General features: G+C 50.2%; 1 protein-coding gene across 2 annotated transcripts in view; it reads left to right on the forward strand.

Moving 5' to 3' along the window:
* ST8SIA5 (ST8 alpha-N-acetyl-neuraminide alpha-2,8-sialyltransferase 5) overlaps positions 1 to 12762 on the forward strand; it is a 62881-nt gene that overhangs the window by 11715 nt on the left and 38404 nt on the right. The gene's annotated exons all lie outside the window — the stretch shown is intronic.

Below are 12762 nucleotides of genomic sequence, written 5' to 3' on the forward strand. Positions count from 1 at the left end.
TTTGTGCTGTATCCGAAGTGTGATTGGAAGGCGCTCGTTGAGGAGCCAACTCTCCCCCTACCCGGGGGACAAAGCCTCTTGTTCAACTGCCCAGAGAAACAGGCACAGCCCCAGGAGGTGGGGACCATGGGGACTGGAGGATCTATCCAGGGGGTGGTTCTGGAGGGGGAGGGTGCCTAGTGGGATGGGGCGGAGGCGGAGGGTGCCCTAGAGAGGAGGAAGGAGCTGCGCTGACCGCCGCTGGGGGTGTGTGCTATGCTGGCAGAACACCTACAGTTTTGCTGATCAGAGCAGGTATTCGCCGAGCACCTCCTGCAGGGCTGGGACTAGGGTGAGGCAAACAAGGCATCCAGGGGACAAAATTTAAGGGGCCTCCCTCTCAGGTGTCGACCTTGCACTTGCATGAGCCTGAGAGAGGGGCCACCCTCAATTTTGTGGCCTGGGCACCTTCTTGCCTCACCCTAGTCCTGGCCCTGGTCTGCTGGCTGCCCAGCCTGCACTAGGTGGTAGAAGTTAGCATCCTGTCGCTTCCCCAGATGTCCCTCAGGGACACAGTGCTGCCCTCTCATTCTTCTCCTTTGCCCATCTCTCTCTCCAGTCCTTTTCTTTTTGACATTTGTACTTCCCAGGAAAATTTTACCTCTTAGAGGATCTAATTTCTCCTAATTTAAATGAAATAATCCTCACGTTGGTCCTGTTAAACAGATATAATCATGCTCATTTAATACTCACTCAGAGAGGGTAACTTGTGTAAGATCACACAGCTTGTAAGACCCCTGTAAGAGATTTTTTTTTTCTTTGAGGCAGATTAGCCCTGAGGTAACATCTGCCACCAATAGTCCTTTTTTTTTTTGCTGAGGAAGATTGGCCCTGAACGAACATCTGTGCTCATCTTCCTCTATTTTGTATGTGGGATGCCTGCCACAGCATGGCTTGATAAGCAGTGTGTGCCTGGGATCCGAACTGGCCAACCCCAGGCTACCAAAGCGGAGCATGCAAACTTAACCACTACACCACCAGGCAGGCTCAGTTTTCTTTTTTGCTGAGAAAGATTCACCCTGAGCTAACATCTGTTGCTAATCTTCCTCTTTTTGCTTGAGGAAGATTTGCCCTGAGTTAACATCTATGCCAGTCTTCCTCTGTTTTCTATGTGAGTCACCACCATAGTGTGGCCACCAACAAATGGTGTATAGGTACACGCCCAGGATCTGAGCCAGGGCCGCTGAAGTGGAGCATGCCAAACTTGACCACTAGGCCACTCAACCACGGGGCCAACTCAACAGATGTTTTATTCATCTCTGAATTCCCAGGCAGGACCTAGCACGGTGCCTGACATTAACTGTTGAATACACGGATGCATACAAATCCTGAAACTTTTTCCTAACAACCAATGAACATCCATTAGACACTCATTCAGCTTTGTGCTGGGGCAGAGGAGATGTTACTAAAGAATTATTAGGTATGGTACATGTCCTTGAGCAACTTACAAAACACTTAAAAGACAAAAAATATGTAAGACAGTGTATGAATAAATTCGCAATCATGTGGCATAGACTGTGACCTTGTAGGTTTCTAAGGAGACAGCCGTCAGCGTGGTGAGTAGCCAGGGGTGATCTGACGTGGGCTTCAGAGAACTAGTGGGTGTCAGAGACTGGATTTGGGGGGAATCCAGGGGACAGGCTTGGGTGTTGAGGCTGGAGGAGCAGGTGATGGAAGCCATCGAAGGCTTTTCAATTTCTTTTTATTCCCTAGTGCTCTGTGAGACCAGTGGCCTCTCTGGTCTCAGATATTCTTATGCAATGTGAACGGGTGGCCCAGATGGCTCTTCTCTCTCCCAGCTCTGAGGATGTGGGTCACAGGGGCCAGCCCTTCAGGAGAATGGCTTGGGCCTGGCTTTGCCAGCCTCCTTTGAGAGGGGGCCACAGGTCCTGCAGAACCCCTGGATCGTAGCGTACGGAAACGAGGCAGGTAAGCCAGGAGATGTGAGTTGGATGCCACGCATAGAGGGTGCTAGGGTTATTGGGAGAATAAAGTACATCCATACTCACTCCAGCCTGAGATCCTGTTGATTGGCGCTGCCTATGCCGTCTCTGACCAAACGAAGCCCCAGCCTCCCCCTCACTCCCCTGCAAGATCGGTCCAGGGATCCATGTTTCCCAGGATCACCGTTGCAACTTCCCTGAAAATAAACCACACCTCCAAAAGAAGCCTTAAAGGAGGCAAGGATTTCCAAGTGTTTTCTCTTTCTTCCCTGTCAGGCTATGTTGCTGTCCTTTTGATGCAAGCTCACTGCTCTGGGTCCCCGTCCCACACCAGTGCCTGCAGAGCTGATGTCCACACTGTGGCCCCACCCAGGGCCCACTAGCTAGTGAAGTGCCATTCTGCCTTCTTGGTTCAGGTTGATGAATTGGTTCATTCATTGACTCACTCACTCCTTCATTCACTCATTCGTTCATCCAGCAAGCATAGACTGAGTGCCCTTTATGCACTAGACCTGTGGTGTCCACTGTAGTAGCCACTGGCCATTATAGCTCCTGAGCACTGGAAGTGTGGTTAGTCTAAACTGAGATGTGCTGTCTGTAAGTACAAAATACACACTAGATTCGAAGACATAATACAAATATACATATATATATATATAGCATATCTCATTATGTTTTTACATTTTGAAATGATAATATTTTGGATATATTAGGTTAAATAAAAATATATTATTAAAATTAATTTCCCCTGTTTGTTTTGACTTCTTCAGAAACTTTTTATTTTGAGAAATGTAGATTCACACACAGTTGTAAGAAATGATACAGAGGGAACCTGTATACCTTCTCCTCTTTCCCCAAGTGGTAACATCTTGCAAAACTGCAGTCCAACATCACGACCAGGAAATTAACATTGATACAATCCATCAACCTTAATCAGATTTCCCCAGTTTTTCATGCACTCATTTGTGTGTCTGTGTGTATTTAGTTCTGTGTGATTTTATTACGTGTTTTTATTTTTTTATGATATGGCTTCTAGAACATTGTAAATTATGTATGTCGCTCCTGGTATATTTCTGTTGGATGGCACAGCTCTACCGCTGGTTACCAAGATGTATGAAACAGCTTTGCTCTCAAGGGGCCATCAGAGGAGAGGGACCCAGTACACGTGAAAAGTTTACAAACTCTCCAGTACACTAAGTGCCAATGGGCTGGAGTGCTGAGACAGAGAGATCGCTATGGCCTAGGACTGAATAGAAAGGTGTGTCTTAAACCGAGAAAGAAGGTTACTCGTTTGAAGCAGGGTAAAGGCTCTGGTCCTCCCCACTTGGCTCCCTCTCCCTCAACCCCACCCTGTACCATTTCTCCCCCTTCCTCTGCAGAGGCTCAAAGGGTGCCCCAGGGTTCCACAGAGTCAAGTTTGGGAACCACTGGACAAGGGTGAGGATTTAAGTGGAGTCTTGAAGGAAAAGTAAGATTTTGCCCTAGAGGATTAAAGAGACAACTCCAGGTGCATCAGTTTGCTAGGACTGCTCTAGCAAAGCACCACAGATTGGGGGCTGAAACGACAGAAAGTTACTGCTGCACAGTTCTGGAGGCTGGGAGTCCAAGATCAAGGTGTCAGCAGGGTTGGTTCCTTCTGAGGCTGTGAGGGAGAATCTGTTCCATGCCTCTGCCCTAGCTGCTGGTGGTTTGCTCCTCATCTTTGGTGTTCCTTGCCTTACAGATCTCTGCCTTCATCTTCACATGCCTTTATCTTCTCCCTGGGTATGTGTCTGTGTCCAAATTCCCCCCACCCTTTTTTTTTCAAAAATATATTTTATATTTATTCTAATTTTTTTTTTATTTGGGGGGAGGAAGATTGGCCCTGACCTAACATCTGTTGCAAATCTTCCTCTTTTTGCTTGAGGAAGATTGGCCCTGACCTAACATCTGTGCCAATCTTCCTTTTATTTTGTATGTGGGATGCCACCATGGCATGGCTCCATGAGCCGTGTGTAGGTCTGTGCCTGGGAACCGAACCCATGAACCCTGGGCCACCAAAGCACAGCACACGAACTTAACCACTATGCTACTGGGCTGGCCCCAAATTTTCCCTTTTTATAAGGACATCAGTCATATAAGACTAGGGGCTCACTCGACTCCAATATGACCTCATCTTGGCTAATTACATCTGTAAAGACCCTATTTCCAAATAAGGTCACTGTCACATATGCTGGGAGTTGGGACTTCAACATATGACTTTTGCAGGGGAGACAGTTCAACCCATAACAGTGAGAGGAACTAGCCACTCAAAGGCCAGGGCAGGAATGAAATGGTTGGAGAAATTCAGCTGGACTGGGTTCTGAAGGCTTGAGGGAGAGTGTGGGGACTAACCTTGGCACACGTGCACACGCAGAATAGAGACATGTGATAAGTTGGAGAGAATAGAATGAGTGGGAGCTCTTGACCGAGAGCGGTTGCAATGAATGCTGGGATGAGTATTTTGGGGGACTGCTACCCATGTCCACATCACTCACTGCCCTCCAAGAAGGAAGGGGTCCCCATTCTGTTTGCTGGGGTGCACTGCTTGGGGCCTGAGTGCTAGAGGAGAGCTGGAAAGTGTGTGTACCCTCATGCTCCCCTGCTACCCTAGGCTCCTGCAGGCAGCCCCTCCTTGATATAAATGTTGACCAAATATTTAATGAAGAGTAGTTGGAAGAGGCATGACATTATTGGGTGGCCTGAGGTCCCCACTTGTTGGGCCTAGTGCTGAGGTAAGGTAGGGTAGGCAGTGGAGGTCTGGAATGCCAGGCTAGGCAGCAGGACCATTTGGAGGTCGGCCTGGGGGCCCCGGGCTCCCCTGCAGTGCAGAGGCTGGGGCCGTGAGGTGGTCTCAGAGCTGTGCCTAGAGCTTGTCTGGTTTCTCTCTGGACCCCTCCGATGGCCGGGTGCCCCTGTGTGCACCCTCTCCTGCCCTTGCCTTGGTACTGCCAGTACTTGGACCCCTCTGGGTCCTGCCCCAGCCACTCCTTAGCTAGTGACCTCCGCAGAACCGTGGACAGCCTTGGAATCCAGGAGGCTCCCTCTGCTCACTGGGACTCTGGGTCCCAGGCCTGGGGGCTCTCAACAGGGCCAACCCTCTGCCACCCATAGATTTCCCCACCCATTTGAGTGCCTGCCACCCGCTCCCTTTTCCCCTCTGAGAGAGGAGAGCATGGGGGGGCTAGACTGGGGAGCCCCCCAAACTCCTCTCCTCCCTCGGGATGCTCCCACCTGCAGCATCTTTTCTGTTGCCCCAAATGAAAGGCCCCACAGGCAAACCCTGGGGAATGAACCCACCTCCCTTTCCCCCTGCGGTTCCGCTGGGGGGAACGTTACCGTCTGGCGCTTCACAGGAAATAACGGGAGTCACTAGTGAGTCAGGAACGAGGGCAGGCAAGGAGGAACGTGGAACCTGGTAGTTGTGCCCATTAATCCCGCTGAAAGGGCTTCCCAGCTAGCAGGCATTTCCGCTTTGATCTGGGCGGGAAGGGGGCACCTTCTCTGGGAGGCCTTTCCTAACTGCCCACCCTGGCTCCTTATGTGGACCTGGGCAGGGCAGAGGACTGTGGGAGGAGGAGGGCAGTCTGGACACCCCGGGAAGGTCCTAGCTCAGGGACTCCCAGGCGACCCAGCTGAGTCCTTTGCTCCTCAGAAGATGACATTGGGCCGACCTCCCTCCTAGATGGCTTTGAGGGACCCAAGAGAGGTGGCGCTGCTTCTCTGAACTCATGCCACATTACCTGCCACCTGCCCCTGGCTCACTCGGCCCCAGCTGCATGGACCACCCAGCCAGCCCTAGAAGAAGTCATCATACTCACGCCTCGGGGCCACTGCAGGTGCTGGTCCCCCCTGGATCATTCTTGCCCAGGATCCACCTGCCCCCTCATCACCCACTTCTTGTCCTGCTCAGATGTCACCTTGTCAGAGAGAAGCCCCTCTGTGGACCAGCACGCCGTACCCACCCAAATTCTTATCCCCCTCGCCTCCCTTTATTTTTTCTCACAGCATTTTGACCATCTGACACTTTGCATATTGTGTCCCTATGAGTTCATTGTTGTATCTGTCTCCTTCTGGTAGAAATTAGGTGTCGTTGAGGCAAGGCCTTTCCTGGTTTGTTCGCTGTTGAAGCCCAGCACGCAGCCTGGCATGGCTGTTTGATAAGAATAGAATAACATAATGAAATAAATATTGGATGTGCATGCATATATTTAATAAAATAAAGATAGCATGAATTGATAAAGGAAAGATGTCCTCAGTCAGCTGTGAGGTACAATGCAAGTGATTTGCTGACGAATAATGACGAGTGGTTGTACATTTCATTTCACAAGCTTGGTGTGAAAGAAATGGCTGACTTCCTCATTTTCTTTTAATTAAGCAAAAGAATCAACCTTATCCACCAGGTGGTGGGAAATTGAGTCTATCAATTGAGTTGCCTTCCGTCCACTCGCCCAGGATTGTGTGAAGGTCCTGGAGGCTTATATAGAACAGGAGTTGGGGGCACTCCCCCAGCTACCCCGCCCCAGCCAATCTGCTCCCTGCTCCCTGGAGGCTTCTGGAGCCCTGGGTCCAGCTCCCGCGGTGCCCCAACTGGCGAGCTTTCTGCAGCCCTGCTGTCCATTTAGAGGGAGGACATGGAGGAGGAACCGCAAACCACCACAGTGGGCTTCCTGGACTTGAGGAATCTGCTCAGCCATGGTCTCACCACTTGCACATCCCTTCCCAGACCCCAGGGCGCTCCCGCTTCCTCCAGGATAGCCTAGCACAATTTCCTCAGTGAACTGCGAAGATTTCTGCCCCCACAACCCACATGGCCCTACAGTAAGAGGCTAAAAAAGCCAAGCTACCTTCTTGGAATGGGGGAGGGAAATAAAAATGAATAATTCAATAGATCATCCTCCCAGGAGAGTTAAGCACTGATGTTTTGTGAATGATTTTCTTCTTTTATTATGTTTTTTCAAATAGAGCAGACTCAAGGTTATCCTTGTAAGAATAGCAGCTCAGTCATTTGCATTCCTGTTATATGCCATGTCACCTGAGAGGGAAAGAGGTGTTTACAGGCTGGGCTCTGGAATTGCTCTCACTTCGGCTGCCTCTGTGGGTGCCTTTGCGATGGGGAGCACGTCTATAGTGCATGAGGCAAAAGGCTGAGGGTTGCTGACCCAGCCCCCAAGATGGACCACCCCAAGATGTGTTGTGCACAGTTGGCTCGACAGATGGGATCCATAACTTTGGTGGCAAGAGGACTGAACTGGAGTCAGGACTCCTGGGTTCCAGGCTTAGCTGTGCCAACAGCTGGCTGAGTGGGAGCTTCCCGCTCTGTGCCTCACTTTCCTCCGCTGTGGTGGATGATCCCTGCTTGGCCTCCCTCACAGGACTAGGGTCAGGATCGAGTAAGATGATCTCAGTCGGGGCTGCCACTGGGGGTCCCCAGGCTGCATGCAGCCTGCAGCATTGAGTATTTGGTCTGTACAGGGTTTCAAGTTTGAATTAATGGGCGGCACTTAAAAATTAGAAAATTAAAAATAAAAGTCTGGATTTCCAGCATCTCTTGGAAAAATGAACAGAGCAGCAACACAGGGTCTACCTTCCCATATGGCGACAGTGGGCTGGAGCTCAGGGCACCTGCCCTGGCAGGCAGAGCATACACCCCCAGTTCTTGCTGCCTCCATTCCACTCATTCTCTGGGCCCCAGAGGCTTGACTTTGCTCCCTGGAGGAAGTGAAGCGCTTTGTGGGAACATAAAGTATTAATGTATGCTTTTTTAATTGGATTTTTATTGGATGTTTTAGCCAGGGTGTGTTACAGTCTAAGTGGTCCAAGGAGAGTGAAGGTGATGACTTGTTGAGGGACAGTAGAGGCCTTATGGGACCATGCCTGACTTTAGAGGTTAATATCATAGAATGAGAGTGGCTTCTCATGGCCAGGGCGGGATCTATCGGGAAGGTAAGGGCACCTGTTCTTGGTGGCCCACTGGCTTGAGACGGAGTTGACTCAAGGAAAAGAGGTGGGTTTGGCTTTGTTCTTGGTCAAGACTTGAGTCAAGAAGGGCTTTCAGCCCAGCTGCTGCAGCTACTTAGGGTCCCCGTCCTCCACATGGGGTTAGGGGAGGAGAGGGGGCTGCAGTCTGGGTGACTCACACAGCAGGTCAGTAGCACCTGGAGGTGCTTGGGTGGCAGCAGTTACTGGGGACAAGGGTGTGAAAACCTATGGAACAACTCCACCCCTCAGATCTCACTGTGAAAACCTGCCCTGGCCTTCTTCTCCTCCTCATGTTTCCCTTTTGTCTTGATACCAGCTGCCATCCTCGCCATCCCTCCTGTTTGTGCAGCCTGCAGAGTTACCAGAGGCTTTTGCATCTAGTATCTTCTTACTTGAGAAAGTTCAAGAATCATTTGGTCCATCAGTAGGTCCATACTGAGGACTTGCTAATGCTTCTCCAAACAGTATATAAAGTTGTCTGTGATTATTTTATTGTTGTGTTGCTTTGAGGCTAGATTGTTCCTATTTTTTATGTGATTGTAAAAATAGTACATGTTCATTAATGCGTGTAATACGTGTATAATCAATGATACGTGTAAAGCTTTAGAGAGGACAGCCAACTACAAAGAAGCAGGGAAAAAATCCCTCATTATACCACTCTCAGAGAGATATTCGCTTTTGGGTGTGTTTTCTCCCAGGTTTTCCTGTAAGCATTTTTTTTTTTGAGGAAGATTAGCCCTGAGCTAACTACTGCCAGTTCTCCTCTTTTTTGCTGAGGAAGCCTGGCCATGAGCCAACATCTGCGTCATCTTCCTCTACTTTATATGTGGGACGCCTCCCACAGCATGGCGTGCCAAGTGGTGCCTTGTCTGTACCCGGGATCCGAACCGGCGAACCCCGGGCTACTGAGAAGCGGAACATGCGAACTTAACTGCTGTGCCACTGGGCCAGCCGCTGTAAGCATTTTTTTAAAGAAATAAAATCATAGTGAACTTACACATATATTCTAATTTTTTTTTTTTTTGCTTTAAGTTAATGATTTCCCCATGTCATTTAAAATGACTTCATAGATATGATGTTTGGAGTCACATACCCACCCATTGTTTGGTACCACCACAGTGGTTCCAAATTCTCATCCAGAAAGGCGCTTGACACCAATGACCAGCCCAAGGCATTAGCATTAGACATATTTTGTCAACTTGATAGGTTAAAAAATAAGGATTACATTACTTTCATTTGCATGTCTTTTGTTACTAGTGAGATTAAACCCACACCAAAATTTTCTTATGATTATTTTTTGAAAAGGTAGTGTATGCATGTATAAGATTCAAAAAGCACAAAAGGGTGTGGAAGTGGAAAGTAAGACTGCTCACCTTGTCCGCCGACTGTGTCCTTATCTTCTTGGAAGAGAACATTGAGTTACATGCCTTGAAATTGTATATTATTAGATTTAAGCTTTTATACGTTGGTTAGCATTTATAGGTCTGCTTTTGTGCACTGTGTATATCCTTACGTCAAAGGTTGTTCCTCTCCTTTGACAGGTGAGGAAACTGAGGCTTCAGGAGGTGACATGCCAGGAGTGACGCAGTGAATGGTGGAATGTAGGCTCTGGGGAGAGGGGTTGTCTATCGGGGAATCTTTGCAGACAGGTGCTGCTGGGGAGGAGGCACCCGCCTGTGTGGTTATGAAGGCTCTGGAGAAAGTGGCCACCTTTGGGCCAGTGTTAAAGGGATGTGGCAGCTGCAGGCGCATCTGACTGAGAGGCACTGGGAACGCCTACTTATCCAGAAATTTCTCCCTCATCAAACTGGTGCTGCGGCCTGAAATCTCCCAAAGGCTGCTCAGCAAGTGGGGACCACTGGCTCCTCAGTGAGGACTGGCAGTTTCTGAGAGGAGCCCTACCTAGTCCAGCCTCGGCCTGGCCTCCTCTGGCTCTCTGCTTTTTCTGGCTCCTCACACCCCACCCCAGGCCACTTCAGACCCCCTGGCCAGTGCTCACCGCCTCCCCTGTGGCACAAGTGGCCATTTTAGATGAACAGACTGTCAGTTCTTGAGCCCTCAGGACTGCAGAGTCCGCTAGCCCTAAAGAAGACCATGTATAACTGTTGGTTGAAAGAATGCCGTTCTTTGGGAGGTATGAGTAACAGATCATGGGTAAGATATTTTGGGGGCAGGGAGAGGCCCCTGTTGCCCTTCACGTCACACCCCTCCCTGCCCTGTGCCCATTACTAACATTCCTAGAATTCTGTATCCTGAAACTCATCTCTTGGGGTGAGAGTTTGGGAATAGCTCTGTGTCCACAACCCGTTCTCCCATCCTAGGAGGGTTTGACCCAGTGAGCAATCTGCAGGGTGTGCCCAGCTGCCCTGTCTCCTGTTTCTGCCTCTTTCCTGGGACAGCAAAAACCTCCTGCTCTAATTTTCCTCAAGGGGGACCCTGGGGAGGGGGGGATCCCAGAGTTCTGGAACCTAAAGGCGCCCGAGTCAGCCCCTTTTCCTCACTCCACTTGCTTAAAGGACGTTGGGTGAGGCAATTTTGTCTCAGGTTTAGATATGCTGCTTCTCTAGAGAGCACTATAAGTGGGTAGGGATGACACACTCACAGAGAGGTAGGCAAAGGAGACCAGGGACTCAGGGCAGAATGAGCTGTGCCAGAGCAGTTATGAGAAGAGTTCTAACTTGGTTCCGAGGCAGCGGGCCCAGGGGGCTCAGGGGAGAGAAGGCACTTTAGCTGGCCTTTAAGGTTGGGTGGGATTTAGGTGAGTGGGGGCATGGGGTGAGGGGAGTGGGAATGCTAAGAGCTAAGGTGGGAGAGTCGAAATGCCACAGTGGCTCACGGAGCAGATGTTTGCATTGGGGTGCTGGCAGAGCTGCAGGCAGCTGCTGGAAGGGCCTCTGAGCTGAGGGTTTGGAACCTTGTCCTTTGGCATTGGGGATTCTTGGAAGGTTCTGAAGCAGAGGAGGGATGTTACTGGCATGCTTCTTAGGAAGCTCCCTCTGATGGCCCTGTTCAGGCTGGCTGGGCAGGGAATGCATGAAGATCTGGAAACAGCTAGGAGGTGGCTGCCCTCCTGTCCTCTACTGACCTGAAGAATGTAGGAATGACAGCGGCTTCAGTCTCCCCTGCAGAGCCCGAGGAGGCCACCGCCTGACACATGACCTTCCTCGGAGGGGGCTTGTGAGGATGGGAGGCAGATGCCATTTCATCCTGAGGCCCCTGGCCAGTCCTCTGGTGATCTGGGCTGCACGCTGAGCCCCACTCTGTGCCTGGAGTCCTGGGCTCTGGCTCTTGAGGAAACCCAAGCGTCCACAGTGCCCAGTGCCCCACACCCACAGATTCAGCCTCTTTGGCTCAACCTGCCTGGTGATTCCCACATCTGAGTGGGCACTTGCTGACGCCTGTCCCCAGGCCCACCATATGCAATGGCAGGTGGTGCAGTTACCCACACACTGTGAATGGAGAGCTCCAGACGCAGCCACCACCCTGCACCCCTATAAAATCATCTCTATTGGCCTCTTCCAGTGCCACAAGTCCCATGTTAGAAATCTGTGACTTTGGATCTTTAATCAAAATGGGAGAGGATCTCAGAGATTCTTTAGGCAAGCCCCTTCATTTTACTATAGTCCATGATTTGTGTTATATAAAAACTTCATCGCTAAATGATCTACAGCAAAGGCAGCAGCTCTAATAATATTAAAAATATTGGATAATGGAAAAGTCTTTTTTTTTTTTTTTGTGGAAAAAGCGTAGGACTATGGGACAAAAAGGGAGGAGGAAGCAAGGGCCTTGCTGTTTTCTGAATGGACTAAGAAATGGACACATTTGGCTCTGGCTTCAGGCTCTGTCCTGTGAGTTGTGCCTCTTCCTCTCCTGGGCCAGCTCCCCTCTGCCATGGAGCCTGGAGAGTGTGAGAAGAGAATCAGGGTCACTCAGCAAAGCATCGATCAAGCACCTCATGTGAGCAGCCTTCGGCTAGATGGGCCCTAAGGGGCCTCCTCAGCCCAGTCTGGCTGGAACTCAGGCTCACAGGCCTGGGAGGTGATCTGGACTTCCCAGGCGGGAGGTGGGTGGGCATCGAGGAGCCAGCTCAGCTCATGATCCTCTCAGTCAAGGACTCTCGAGACATGGGCCAGTTCTCCTCACTTGAAAGATGGGAACAGAGAGTTGTGGAGACTTGCCGAAGGTCCCTCAGCTCCTTTGTGGCAGATATGGGTGGGCCAGACAACCATCGCTGTCCCGTTCCCTTAGCTTAGAGGCTATTTATTATGAGGGTTTTATTAAAATTTTTTTTCCTTTCATCTGTCTCTTTTCCCCTGAGTTCCTTTTTATCCCGTTTGTTTTATTCTCTGCCTTTCAAGTTAAAGCTTTTCTTACATGTCAGGGGTCTTTAACGGCTCATTCATATTTAAGGGTAAGCCAGTCTCTAGAAGGTTCCTTGGAGCTCTGTGCAATGGGCATTGTCTAACAACAGTGCTTCCATCCTAAGTGGGGAGATTTTGCTGCCCAGGGGACACCTGGCAGTGTCTGGAGCCTTTTTTGATCATCACAGCGGGAGGGTGGGAGATGACGTGCTACTGGCATCTCGAAGGTAGAGGCCCGGGATGCTGCTCCACATCCCGCAGTGCGCGGGACAGCCCCACAACAAACAGTGATCCGGCCCCCAATGAAACCCTTCCCTAGCCAATCCCGCAGGGCACGATGGGTGGGACCAGCATTCTGAAGCCATGTGCACCCAGGAAGCTGACTTTCAGGTCAACTCGGCTGTTTTCAGTTTAGTGTC

Source organism: Equus asinus, chromosome 7 (genome assembly GCF_041296235.1).
Source record: "Equus asinus isolate D_3611 breed Donkey chromosome 7, EquAss-T2T_v2, whole genome shotgun sequence".
Taxonomy (NCBI): Eukaryota; Metazoa; Chordata; class Mammalia; order Perissodactyla; family Equidae; genus Equus; species Equus asinus.